General features: G+C 44.4%; 1 protein-coding gene and 1 long non-coding RNA gene across 3 annotated transcripts in view; one reads left to right on the forward strand and one right to left on the reverse strand.

Annotated features, from left to right (window-relative positions):
- Positions 1-14,257, forward strand: part of LOC138151073 (uncharacterized) — a 17,930-nt gene continuing 3,673 nt past the window's right edge. Inside the window, exons 1-2 of the long non-coding RNA XR_011165737.1 lie at positions 1-106; positions 12,416-13,059. This is a non-coding gene — a long non-coding RNA (uncharacterized lncRNA). The remainder of the gene's footprint in view (positions 107-12,415; positions 13,060-14,257) is intronic.
- The window catches only part of TNNI1 (troponin I1, slow skeletal type), an 18,745-nt gene continuing 17,416 nt past the window's right edge, over positions 12,929-14,257 (reverse strand). For both annotated transcript variants that reach the window (XM_069074547.1, XM_069074548.1), the window contains exon 8: positions 12,929-13,441. The gene's annotated coding sequence lies outside the window, so the exon portion shown is untranslated. The remainder of the gene's footprint in view (positions 13,442-14,257) is intronic.

The raw sequence follows: 14,257 nt of genomic DNA on the forward strand, positions 1-14,257 counted from the left end.
GAGTAACCCGAGGATCGGGGTCAGACTGATCTCACCCGCTCAGCTCGGCTGCCGGTAAACCGACTTATCCCAGAGAAACCCAAGAGCAGGAAGCGAAGCGGAAAAGGTAGAGTGGGTACCGTAATGTAATGTCTAAAGAACGCAGTAGTACCGCCCCCCCCCCGACACACCCTTCTCCTTGGCTTTCGAACCCTTTCATTGAGCGGAGCGTGCAAACAGCTCCCACTGCCTCCGTCTATCTGCAACGTTGGCTTACCGAAGTATAATGCATATAAGGCATACCCCAGATAGAGAGTATAGGGTCCCCTAAAATCGTGGAAAATGGAAGTCGGGGGAAGGTGTAAGATGGGGCAAACGCCTTTCTCCCAGAAGGGAAGAGGTAATGGGGACAAGTATTTAAAACAGGCATTTGAGTCTGGAGTCCCAGAGTAAGACTAGAAGCATAGAATGAATGATAGAGCTAAAAGAAGCCTTAAGATTGTCTTATTCCAACCTCTTCATTTTACAAATGAGGAGATTGAGGCCCAGAGAGCAGGAACTGACTTCCGAAGGCCAAAAATAAGTAGCAGAATAAGCACTTGAACCCAGGGCTGTTGGCTCCAAATTCAGCTTTCTCTCTGAGCAATCTGTCCATCTCCATCACCATCCAGCTTCTATTTAGCTTCAACGGGTCTGCGACAGTATCTCGGGTCGGGTGAGGTGCCAGCAACCTCAGTGTGGGGTGAGGGAGGGTCTGGAGGCTGAGAGGCAGGGAAGTTTTATCTTCCCCTAATGACTCAGGTCCATCAAGAACTGAGGAACTTCCTGTCCTCAGTGGAAGAGGGAAGTAACTAAAAGAGGCAGCCCTGGATCAGTGAGGCATCACTTTGCCTTGCTGGACCTCAGTTTCCTCATCTGTAAAATGAGAGAGTTGGAGTTGGAACAGATAGTCCACTCCAGTTTTAGTGTTCTGTGATTCTGTGAAAAAATGGAATTGAGTTCGAAAATAGGGTGAATAGGGAGTGTAGAGGTGTCATGCTATAGATCATGGCCCAATTGTCACCAACCAATCAATCAACAAGAATGATACTATGTGCCGAGCACTGTGCTAGGAGCTAACGCAGCTAAGAGCTAGAAACACAAAGATCAAAGTAAAATAATCTCTGTCCACAAAAAGCTCACATTCCATTGGGGAGTATACACCATTACCCACTGGTTAGGTCCTTAGCACATCAGGTTACATAGTCTAGAAACTCTTGTTATAAGACACTGACATGGATACAGATTGATTTCTACATAAACACTGCACAAATGCAGAGTCTGCTCCACCACCTTCTTCTCCAAGGAATGTCCAAAATCCTAGCTTCTTTAAGAAATCTTCCCTAAGGCATATGAACTGATGCAAAGTGAAGTGAGCAGAACCAGGAGAACATTGTACACAGTAATAGCAATATTGTCCTACAATCAGCTGTGAGTAACTCAACTATTCTCAGCAATACAATGATCCAAGACAATTCTGAAGGACTTCTGATGAAAAATACTCTCCCCCTCCAGAGAAAGAGCTGCTGGAGTCTGAATGCAGATCGAAGCGTACCTTTTTCTAAACTTTATTTTTCTTGGGGGTGGGGGAGTCTGTGTTTTCTTTTGGAACATGGCTAATATGGAAATATGTTTTGCAAGACTTCACATATAATTTATATCAAATTGCTTGCCTTCTCAAGGAGGGGAGGGAGAGGGAGGCAGAGAGAGAATTTGAAACTCAATTTTTAAAAAATGGCAAAAAATTTAGATGTAATTGAGAAAAAAATTTTAAAAAGAAATCTTCCTTCACTGTTGGGAGTGACTCATTTCCTTTCTCTGGGTTTCTGCTGACTTTTCTGTCAAAGGGGAGGATTGGATTAGGTCAGTGATTCCCAGCTTTTTTTTTTTTAAGAATGAAGTTTTTTTTTTTTCCAATGGCAAAAAATTTCATAGCAACCCCCCCCCCCCATCATGATAATAACTACTCTGTCTGCAGCTTGAGATGGTACATAATGAGAAAAAGTTATGAGATTAGTTTTGTATTTTATTCATCAGGTCAGTCACTACATCCATTTGAAAAAATAGATATATAAATGAGAATTTTCTAGGTTGATTACATGTTACTGCTCTCCCTCAATCACACTGTTCCAATGAAACTGTCTTACTTGCTGTTCCTTAAACATGAGGCTCCTTCTTCTGCTCTTATTTTGCACAAGCTATCTGTTCCTCTAGCATGGAATGCTCTTCCTTCCGCACCTCCATCTCTCCAGATCTCTAGCTTCATTCAAAGATTAGCTCAAGTGCTAACTCCTCCCTAAAGTCCTTCCGGACTCCCCCTGGATGAAGGTGCCTCCCCTGTTTAGCTCCTTAAAGTGAACGACTCTTACTTCTGTCTTTGCACCTCTAGCACCTGGGACAGTGACAGAAACAGAGTAGATGCTTAGTAAACAAACACTTGTAGATTCTTTAGTTACCTAAAAGGTGATTCATTCTGATTTGAATGTGATGCCCTGGGGTCTCTGCATTCTCTTCTTCTCTCCTGGGCTAGAAAGTTTGTAGAAGATCCAGAACTGGAAGGGAACTTATTGATTATTTCATCCAATCCCTTCATTTTACAAAAAAGGAAACTGAGGCCTGGATTAAGTGACTTGCCCAAAGTTACACAGGGAAGCAATTCAATGCAATTCAGCATGTTACTACATTCCAAACCCTGTGCTAGACTCTAGAGATACAAAGCCAAACAAAACAGTCCCCTGTTGGGAGCCAAAGAGACCTGAGCCAGGATTTCAGATAATTACCTTAATATCAGTGGACCCAAATATCAAAGACTTCTTTGAGAAGCAACTTTCCATCAAGTTAGTTCCTGAGTTCTTTTGATATGGGTTACACTTATAAGGATGTTGTTTGAGTTCTGAGATCAATATGTACCCCAAGATTTTAGTTATTGAGAGCTAAAATATTTGATTCAGCACTCAGGTATCTTTGGGTGGTCAGCTCTAAACGTGATGTCTTTTGAGGATTGCAGCTTTGGCTTTAAAGTTTGCTCTCAATTGTATCAGTTTATGACTGCAGCTGTATTAGCAGGTACCTGAGGCCTAGATCAAAGGTTTTACCCTAAGACTTTAGTCTCCTAGATAACAAATCCTTATCAAATTATCTATTCTGTGCTATTTCCAGGATATAACAGACTAAGATAATGATAAGAATACTTGAGTTCCCTTCCTTTATCTCTTTTGCTCTATTAAAACCTTGTCCTGGGAATCAATAAATGGAGTTCATCATTCTTCCTTGAACTACCCACATGGCCTGGTCATTTCTTATTCATGTCTCCGAATCATGCTAAGTGCTGGACACTGAGCAGCCCACGGCAGTCCCCACCCTCAAGGAGCTTACATTCTGTCATGGGGAAAGGACAAAAATTCCTATATGCTTACTACACACACACTCACACACACGTGCATAATATATATGCAGTATACAAAATGTTATATATCTACTATATGTTTTATAAATGTATAATTTAATAATATAAATATCTATTTAATAATTTTGGAAGGGTAGGAACAGCACAAACAAATAGAAGAATCAGGAAAGTCTCTCTGAAGGTCGTGGCCCTGGAGCTACCTGGAAGGCAGAGCCAGGGCTCCTTTTACCTATCATGGGTGGAGGTAATGGAGTTATGAATTACCTAACCACCATGCTAAGATTGGGCTTATTTGGTGGACTAGTGTGGGGCACAGAAAGCAGTGGATAGTGTGAGACACCTCTTGGATATGACCTTCAGTAGAATCTGAACTTTGTCCTTTAAGAAGATCCTAGGGCTCTGGGCTGGACCCTCTTACTACTCTGCCCAAGGGAAATATCCTAGGAATGTGCCCTACAGATGATCCCATCCTGATTATGGGTGTCCAGCTTGACTGTAATGAATGAATTTTAAAAAGTATTAAGTGCTTACTTTGTTCAAAGCCAAGTGCTAAATCCATGGTGATAGTTGTGGTTGTTGTCGTTCATATCAAAGAAAACCAAAATGACGTCACTATGTTCTGTCCAGCAAACAGTGTGCCTGACTGTGACTGATCAGACCATTATGCGCTTGGAAGGCTCTAGCACAGGTCAGGCACAAATAGTCTGTATAAACGTAGGTATACAAATAGAAAAGTGAGACAGTCCCTGAACTCAAGGAACTCATATTCTAACATGGCTTAGCAAAGGTCCCTTTGACTGAGGGCTGCACTTGAGGACCTAGAGGGCCACATGTGACCTCGAGGCCGAAGCTTCCCCACCCTTGGTTTAGAGATGGAAATAGGAGAACTCAGCTACAAATCAAGCAGAAAGGCCTTAGTGGACAGCAGCCAGGCAGATGACAGTGAATCTTCTTTACCATCATTTCCATTGATAATACACATTGATTTGACTGTGCTAAGGACTATGAAAGTGAGAGCTTTATTTTTGATGTCTTTAGTACCTGTGACTGAGAGATATGTAAGCATCTTGAGGACAGGGACTATACCTTCTATATCTGTATCTGTCAAACAATCCATCCTAAGGCCAGGGATATCACAGGTACTCAGTAAATACTTGTGAGTGATTGGAATTGAGAATGGAGGGAAAACACAGTGATACACATACACACAACTCTCTCCAAAGTGGCCATCATTATATTACTATAAGGAGAAGAATCTGGACCAGGGTCAGGTACTGGGTAGCAGGTTCTGCTCCACATGAACCTGAAGGCCTGATTCACTTTCAGTGAATTTCTTTCAACATCTACTGCTGCCTGGATCTGAAGGAATTAAAGAATTTTTTAGCCCAAGCTTTTCCTTGGGCTATATGATTTTCCTATAGACCCTTTCAACAGTGGGAGCTCCCAGGCCACACATTGCCTGGAACCCAAGCCAAAGGACAACCCAGCTGGGGCTCAGTTCCTTCCTACAAGAGAAGACCCCTGAAGTCTCATCCCTTTCACTGATCACTCTACTGGGTGTGAAATCATATGGGAAATTCCTACAAAGGGTCAAATGGGATGGCATTTATTACTGGGGATTTCCAAACCAAATCCAGGGACTTTTGAGATAATCTGAGGCCATCTTCCCTTTGTAATCCATGTTGTAAAGAGTCACAAACAGTACATTTGTCCACAAGGAGGGTCTGAGTCAGGCTCTAGGGGCCATATCCCCTCCATGCTGCCTCTCCTCAGGCCATCAATCTCATCTTCTCCCCTCTACCCCCTCCCAGCAGAACTTTAGATAGTCTCCAATAGTTGGTGGCCTCCATGACACTTGGCAGCTATAGCCACACTATATTGCTGCCCCCCCCCCCCTTTCCCAGTACCACTTTGTGTGTTGTATTCTCTAATTAGAATGTAATCTGAGGGTAGAGACTTGCTTATTTATATTTTAATTTCCACTGCTTAGTACAGTGTCTAAAACATAACAAGTGTCCAATAAAAGTTCTATCTATCTTTCTTTCTATCTATCTATCTATCTATCTATCTATCTATCTATCTTTCTATCTATCTACATAGCTAGCTATTTGACTCTTTGTCTATTTTTATCTGTCTATATCTAGATGTCTATAGTGACCAATTTTTCTATCTTTATTTATCTATCTATCTTGCTGAGCCAAGACTCTGTTGCTCTGTGAAATCCTGGATTCTGAACTCCCTACCCCCACCTTCCCTGGCAAGGGGACAGTTCTCTTTTCTCTTAGACCTGCCAGGAAATGAACTAGAATGGAGAGCTAGGGAGATCCCACCTAATGTCATATCCAAACCAAACTAATACACACACATACACAGACACATATACATCTATAAAGTTTGTCCATAAATTTAACAACACATATATGTGTGTACGTATATAGTCACATATATATAGTGTTTTATATATGTGTATATAGTCACAAAACATACAGGTATGAATATATACTAGCACAATCATTTACATTTAAATTATCTATCATGCAAGTAGTCAGGCTTGGCTACATTAACAAGAGATAGAAAGACTTTGGAGGATAGAAAAGACAGCTTAAGCGAGAAACAGTTCTTACCTGTTGGACCAATAGTTACCTAGACTCCCAAGCTCAAGGTGGCCTCAAATAAGTTTTTCTCCTCCAAATGTTATGGGTGTGGCCAACCCATATATGAATATAATACATATAATAACTACATATAAATCTACACAAAGATGCATATAGGGACCTTTTTTGGTGGCCCTGTGCTAGAGGTCTGACCCAACATAGGTGAGGTCAGGGGGAAAGAGCCAATAAGGTCCATGTTGTCTAGAGAGGGTTGGTAAGGGGGACTAGCTCATATCACCCATGCCACACAGAGAGGCTACATAATCACTGGGGTTGGTGGGCTAGGGGTCTGGCTACCTGTACCCTTGGCTGGGGGAATAGAGGTGAGCTCTCCAACCTGTAGCCTACTTTCCCTCAGAAACCCTCAGTTAGTCATTGTAATGAAGTAAAAAAGAACACTGGGCTGGCACTCAAGAGAACAAGGTTCCATACTCCAGCTATGCTATTAATTTAATTCGCTGTGTGTCATTGGTCAAGTCACTTACATTTTCTGAGTCTAGTTTCCTAATCTGTAAAATGAAGGAGGTTGGACCTGATGCTCTCTAAAGGCCCTTACAGCTGTAAAATTTTATGAGTCTTAAACTACTCCTTTTCATTCCTCTCCTGCCCCCCCCCTACAAAAGAGAGTCTAATGATTAAGGGTGCTCTGGAATCCTTCATGGAAAAGTGCTCTGCTGGGGGTGGGAGGGGAAGCTGTTCCATGAACTGGTCCCCAGGCCTCTGCAGTCTGGTCACCCACCTGGAACAAGATTGACCCTTAGGGTGACCTGAACAGAGCCATGCAGAGAATCTAGCTCCCTCCCTGGGGGGCCATCAGAGCTAATGTTTAACTCCCCACTCCCTCATCTGCTCAGCACTTTAGCCCCAGTTTCCGGAGAACAGCTCTACCCAGCCCTGCCCTACTATACACTATACTACCTAAGGTGAGACTCCCCAAGATGACAGTGGAGTATGGACCTATACAGGAGGGAGAAGAGGCAGCTGTCATCCAAACCCCTAGACATTCTCCCCAAGGGCTTAGCTTCTGGGGTTATACATACCCATTGTGTCCTGGGGTAACCATCTTACTCTGGCCCTGCCAATGAGAAGCACTACAAGTATGTTCCACCCTCCAGCAAAGATGGCGGCCTGCCTGGTGAGCCACTGTCAACAAGAGAGCAGGTTCCCTGAACAGCCTCCACCCTTATATTCACACATTACTTGTATGTCCTTTATAGGTTCTGCTTTTCTCTCAAGGAGCAGAGGGGTTCCCTTCCCTTTCTTTCTCCCTAACTCCTCAAGAGGTTCATGGTACAGTGGAAAATGTGGTGAACTTGCAATCAACTGTTGCTTGGTCTGAATGCTGGTCCTGCCACTTACCACCTGGGTGTCCTCGGGCAAATCAACTCTCCCAGGGATTAAACTAGACTCTCTCAAGCCCTGCCAACTGTAGATCTGTGGCTCTCCTGTGCTTTGCCTAGGAAAGCTACTGATGGAAGCCTGGGGCCTGCCATTCATGCCCAGGTTTACTCAATCCTGGTATGGTAAAAGATTTCCTGCCAGGAAGAAGCCAGCTCTCTACTTTGTATCATGCTAGATTTGATACCTAAGTGGATGCTTAGTGACTCTATTAGTAAAAAAATGTATAAAAGAGAACAGATAGGCACTCAGAGGTCATGCAGTCCATCCCCCTGTCTCCACCAGGGTTCCATGTAAATCATCCCACAAAGATATCAATGCTACCCCAAAGGAACTCTTTCTTGGATGGCAATATCCTTCCCCCCATCATTTCCAGAGCTTTATAAAGTCTTTTCCAATACGACATGAATTCTTTAAAGGCAGAGGATATTTTAATTTTGCCTTTGTGTCTAGTGCCTAGCAGAATTCCTGGTTCACTGTAAGTACTTCATAAATATCTGTCACTTGATTGATCTGTCTAGCTCGGATTGCTCTCCATGCATCTAAAACCTAGCTGATCATCTATCTTCTTCCCCAGAGGACATTCAACAACATATTCAATTTTACAAACATCTGTCCAGTACTTATTACTAACCAGGCATTGTTTTAAATGCTAGGGATTCAGAAACAAAACAGGAAAAGCAATTTCTGCCCTCAAGGAGCTTATGTTCAACTGATAGATTCAATATGATCCTGCCGGGAGACAGGAAGAGAGAGCAGATGACCTCAGGAATACCTTTCGATGGGGCCCTGCTGGTTGAGATTCTCAGAGGCTTAGGCTGAGAGAGCTGTTTCCATCTGTCTGTTTGAGTTGGCTTCTCCTTCAGTTCCTCCCTGCCTCCCACAGCCCAAGGCCTGGGGCCCTGTGTTTACCAGGTGTTTGCCTTAACTCCAACCCACGGGTTGGCCTCACAGCCTTTGCATGGCAGGGTGGAGGCTGCAATCTGCCAGGGTCCCCCCAATTAATGGGCTAGACCGGCAAGGCTGAGATTTGGCTTTTGTGTTTGGGGCTGGGTCCTATAAAAAAGGGCAGGACCTAGGGAAAAAGAAAAGGTAGGATAGGAGAGGGCTATTCCCTGGGCCCTGGGCCAGCTGGGTGGGTCTAAGTGGGGAGGGGTGGGTTTCTGTGGCTAGCTGGGCATAAGGCCCAAACCCCATCCTCTGTAGGGTTTACCAAGCTCAACAGGTTTTCCAGCTTCTTCCTCTGTGTATGTATGTATGTATGTTTACGTGTATGTGTGAGAGAGAGGCAAAAACAGAGAATGATGCAGAGAGATAGGCAGAGAGGGTGGGGTGAGAAAGAGAGAGAGAAAGAGAGAGAGAAAAAATGCTGTGAGAGGCATATATACATATATGTATGTGTATATAAGTGTGTGTGTGTGTGTGTGTGTCTACTTTGCTACAATAGTCTGGGTCCATCCTCAGGGACCAGGCCATAGTGGAAAGTGTTCAGGGACTCTGGTCTGCTGATCCCTCTACCACTGAATAAGGGAGGATTGTCCTCCAGGACCAGGGGCTACATAACCCACTGTCCCTCTTTGGGAACCTGGTTCCATTCAGCCAACAACCTTCCCCAGAGTTCACAGATTTTTCTGTCTTGGGGGGGTAGGTTCTGCCCTGAGGAGCTTGGGCCCTGCCCTTTGTACCTTCATTCTCTCCTGGCACCAATAACTGATAAAGCTCTAGGCAGAATAGAGGGCAGAGCTGGGGCCAGTACATTTTTATTTTTATTTTCAGCAGAGGGAATGAGAAGTCAGGCCAATTCAGGTGGTATAATCCTGGGGAAGGGAACCTGAAGCCTCAAGGCCACATGTAGCCTTCTAGATCCTTGGGAATGACCTTTTGACAGTCCAAGTTTTATGGAATAAATCCTTTTATTAAGGGAATTTGTTCTGTGAAGTTTGGATTCAAAGGGCTGCACTTGAGGACCTAGAGGGCCTCACATGGCCTTGAGGTCTCAGGTTCCCCACCCCTGGACTATAATCCCTCATAGCTACCACTGTCTGTGGACCAGCAAGTTTCAGAAAGCAGTGGCAGATCAGGGAATAACCAGTTGCAACTGGGGCCAGTGTGAAGAGCTGTCACATCCTACCCAGACTTCATCTGGGTCCTGTAACCTTTGGTCTCTCCAATAAGGTGTCCCACTTTTGTCCTGGCAGGTTTGCTTATCTATTTTTGTCTCTCCTTGCCAATTCTCTTCCTGACATGGGGAAGAGGCCTCAGCTAACTAGCTAGCCTGGGTTATGGGGAGAAGAGGGGTGGTACCCGGGTGGCAGCAGGATGGTGGGAGGGTCTTTGCCCATAGATGGAACCTCCAAACTTCTCAGGTCCAGTGAAAATAGGGAGCTGGTGAAAATGATCAGGCCCTGGGGACTCAGGAGGAATAAAATGTGAGGGAAAAGAGGGGGGAGAGTACAGATGAAAGCACCAGCTGAGGAGATGGAGGAAAAGTGGCTTAAAAAAGAAAAAGAAAAAAGTCCAATATTCAGTGTGGGAAATAGACCTTGCATTGTTGTGATTGTGGCAGGAGCCACCTGGTGGCAATAATGAGAACTGCAATGCCTCCTCTTGGCTAAACAGGGTTCCCAGATAATTTTACAGAATGGAAAAGTTGACAAGGACTTCACAGGCAATCTAGGGAATTTATACCCGAATAGGAATCCCCTTCAAAACGTACAATGACCAGTGGACATCCCGAGGGACCCACAGCCTACTGAGGTAGCTCATTAAACTTTGGGACAATTTACGTTGTTCAGAGGTATTTCCCCAGGTAGAGATTAAATTTGCATCTCCACCAGCTACCCATCAAAATTTGCAAGGGAATTCAATGGGAAAGATTTGATTTATAAAAATCTGTTTTGCCAGTGCTTCCATAATATACTGACTCCATAAAGAGGGTGTGCCTATATAAAGAGTTGAGCCCAAGCCAATCTGTGCTTTGATTCAGATTAGGTGGGAAGCAGTCAGGTCCAGTTACCCTCCCCACAATGACAGGGGAGTTGGCAGAAGGTTGGCACCTGGCAGGGGAAGGGAAGAGATGGAGCCGGGCTGGAGTGTAAAGGGGAAACCATTACTCCCTTTCCACTTATGGAGAGTAAACGCTAAGCAATTTTTCCTAAAGCTTAGCCAATATCCACCTCTCTGCAATTGCCATACGTTGTTTCTGTTTCTGTGGTTTTGGGCCAAGAGGAGCATGCATAATCCTTCTCCCACAAGCCAGAATTAGGGAATAGGAGTCAGAATGAAGGACAGCAGGGACAGAGATGTTTCCTGGGTCTTGTTCATCGGTGTCCTATCTGATTTTCATCCTTCAAATAGGACTTCAAAGTAGGACTGCCCACAGAGAAACTGAGTTTACAACGGAAAAGCCCAGAGTCACCAGATAGAGCTCAGAATATAGGCTAGATTTTTCCATCCCTGAAGGAGAAGATAAAGAAGATGCCAATGAGGGTAGAAGGGAGATTGACAGGATGACCAGGTGGGGGGGGGGAGGGTTATAGGTCAGTTTGTTGTGGTTTGTCCTTAGTTCTCAAAGAGGACCATGGCAACAGGAAGATGAAGCCATGACTTGCAAGTGAATTGGTTTTAAGTGAGGAGGACTGTACGAAATCACCAGCCTCAATTTGTCCTCCAGAACCATCTGGGTCCAGTGGCCAGATATAGATCAGGACAACTGGACATGGCACAGGATGCAATGGGAGACCTTGGCCTTTTTAAGCTAAAGTCTTTCTGAGTTCTCATATTGACTGAGGCAATGCCCATTCAATGATTAGGGCTGTTTAAGAAGTGAGCCAAGGGATGGCCCCTTTAATAAAAAAAAATCAAACTACAAGGGAAAGAACCTCTGGGTTTCTGGCCAAAAGAGAAATACTTTCTATTTACATTCACTCTGAACCATCAGGTCCCAAACAATAACCATTAAGTGGTGCTTGGGTAGAGACTTGTTGACCAATCAATGCCAATCAATGGGACAGGTATAAAATCATGAGGAAGGAGAGGGAGCCCTGTATACTGTCAGTCCTGGAATATCACTTCTCATCATACTCCCAGTATATTTAGTCCCTGGACAGAGCTTCTAGGATCAGGAATACAATGAACAGTTTGATAATATAGGGAGATATTCTGTGTGATGTCATTGGGAGCTAAGTATGACATGTAGTATAGAGAATACCAATCTCCAAGTCAGGAGCCAAAGACCTGGGTTCTAATGCCCCCTTGGATATTTAATTGTTTTGTAATCTTAGGCAATTCACCCCACTACTCTTAGTTCCTCATCCACAAAATGAGGTTGATGATAGTCACCCTACCACATAGTATTATACCGATTTGTAAACACACAAGTCAATCAATCTCTATGGCTCTCAGTTTCCTCATCTACAAAATGAGAGGGTGGATAGAAAGTAGAAGATCACAGAAACACAGGGTGCAAAAGACCTGGGAGGCCACCCAATCCAACCCACACTTGTACCATCATGTTCTCAGCAACATCCCCAAAGAAGAGTCCTTCACACTTTTTTGGGAAGGCCTTTAGTAAAGGGGAAACCATTTCTCCCATTCCACCACAGTTCTAAATGCTAAGTGATTTTCCCTAACATTTAGCCAAAATTGACTCTGCAATTGCCAGTTTCTAGTCCTGTGGGCTTGGACCAAGTGGAACAAGTCTAATCTTGTGGAAGAACCAAAGATGGCCAGCCCTTCAAATAATTGAAGACAGCTATGTTGCACCATCTTCAGATCAAATCTTCCTGACTCCTTCAACCAATCCACATGTTCAAAGCCCCTCACCACCATGATTATAATTTTCTGCTTATCAATGTACTTCCTAAGATGTGGCACCCGGATTTGAACCCTGTACTCCAGATGTTGTGGTATTTATGGTGTTATCATTCCCATTTCACAGATGAGGAAACTGAAGCTTCCAGAGGTCATGAAGCCACCTAGAAGCAAAGGTGAGACTAGAACCCATGACTCCTAACTTCAGTTCTTTCTATAGGACAGGTCCTACAGGGCTTCTTATCTAGCCCAATGGGAAGCTTATGGGATAACTGTCACAGTATAAGTTGCTGGGGAGTTAGAAATGTCAAAAAGCCTTCTCCCATCCCGGGTTCCCAAGTCACTGTATCCTAAATACCTTTTAATTGAAAAGCCCTTTATAGAATCAAAGAGCTTTCCAGCCTTCATTCCATAATGGTAATGATGAAGGATGGCCCCAGAAGCTAATTACTGTTTCAATTCCTTCCCAGCAAAGTGAAGATTCCCCTCCAGGCCATAAAATCACAAGGCCTTCCACTCCTGGGAGGAAGGTGGAGAGAGGTAGCCCTATGCCCACAGTCCCACCAAATGTCTCCCCACCCCCAGTTCAAAGACTACTACCCTCACACACAGACACACATAAACCATGGAGTCCCCTAAGTGACCAGGAAACTGTAACATTTAATGGACAGCACATAACTCATTCTGGCCACACCTTATGTACATAAAAGAAGGGAAAGGAGGAGACAGTGGGGAGGGTTATAGGATCCATATCAGCCCTTCAGTGGGTAGGTGAGTGCTCTGGGGCCCGAGGGCAGGTAAGGGAAAAATGACTCAGGATGCCTCAGTGCCTAAAAAGGAGCCAAGGAGATCCACTTAGCTGGATATGGTCTGGACCAGTGGTTTTTACTTCCTTGTTTCTGGGATATTTCCATTTTTCCCTTCCCTTTGGTCTTTATTCAGTTCCCAGTTCTGGAGTAGGGCTGAGGCCAGGTCCAGACGTATTAAGTTGGGAGGGCTAGGGGTATGCCAAGGCTGCGGAGGTCCCCTGTCACAGATTCAGGTGACATCTCTGAAGATAGGCCATGGGGACTTGGACAGGGTTGGAGAAGGGTGTGGAAGGTGAAAGGAGCAAAGGGTGAGATGGAGATCCTGCAAAGCTTGTGAAAGCAACCTGTGAAGACAAAGAAATAGAATGTGGTCAATGCTCGATTGTTTGTGAATTATGCATAGCACACTTTTAATCATAGGTTGGCTTTCTCAGGCAGTCAGTGCATACTTGAGGAAGGGCAAAGCAATTTTCATAGAATCATAAAATCTACGTTGGAAGGGAACACAGAGGTCATCTCATCCAACAAGTCATCATTCAGCCTGTACATGAAGACCTCCCATGACAAAGAACTCATTATCTTCCAAGGTGACTCCCCGGGGGGGAGGGGGGGGGTCTGCAGTTTCCAAGGAGAGGGAGAAGGGGAAGGCAGATGTCATTGGAAGGAATGCTGGATTTGGAGTCAGGGGTCAGGGGTCTAGGGTGCAAGTGCCAGTTCTGCATTATTATTTAATTGCTTTAATTCTTATCTGTGTGACCTTGGACAGGTCATTTATCTGCTTTTAGGCCTCAGTTTCCTCATCTAGAAAAATAAGGGAATTGGACTAGATGAGGACCCTTCCAGCTCTAAATCTATGGTCCTAATTGTTAGAAATGTATTTCTTATATCTGCCACCCTATTGCTGCTGGTCCTTCATTCTGAAAAGGACCCTACCAACAGGAAGATGATACCATGACTTGCAAATGAATTGGATTTAAGTGAGGGAGGGCTGGACAAAGTCACCAGTCTCACTTTCTCTTCTGGAGTCATCTGGGTCCAGTGGAAAGATATAGATCGGGATGACTGGAGATGGCTCCAAGCTAGGTGGCACAGTGAATAGAGCTCTGGGTTTGGAATCAGGAAGACTCATGTTCATGAGTTCAAAACCAGTATCAGACACT

This window comes from Petaurus breviceps, unplaced genomic scaffold (genome assembly GCF_028583685.1).
Source record: "Petaurus breviceps papuanus isolate PSGF00001 unplaced genomic scaffold, PetGlider_PUasm1.0 90895, whole genome shotgun sequence".
NCBI classification, from domain to species: domain Eukaryota; kingdom Metazoa; phylum Chordata; class Mammalia; order Diprotodontia; family Petauridae; genus Petaurus; species Petaurus breviceps.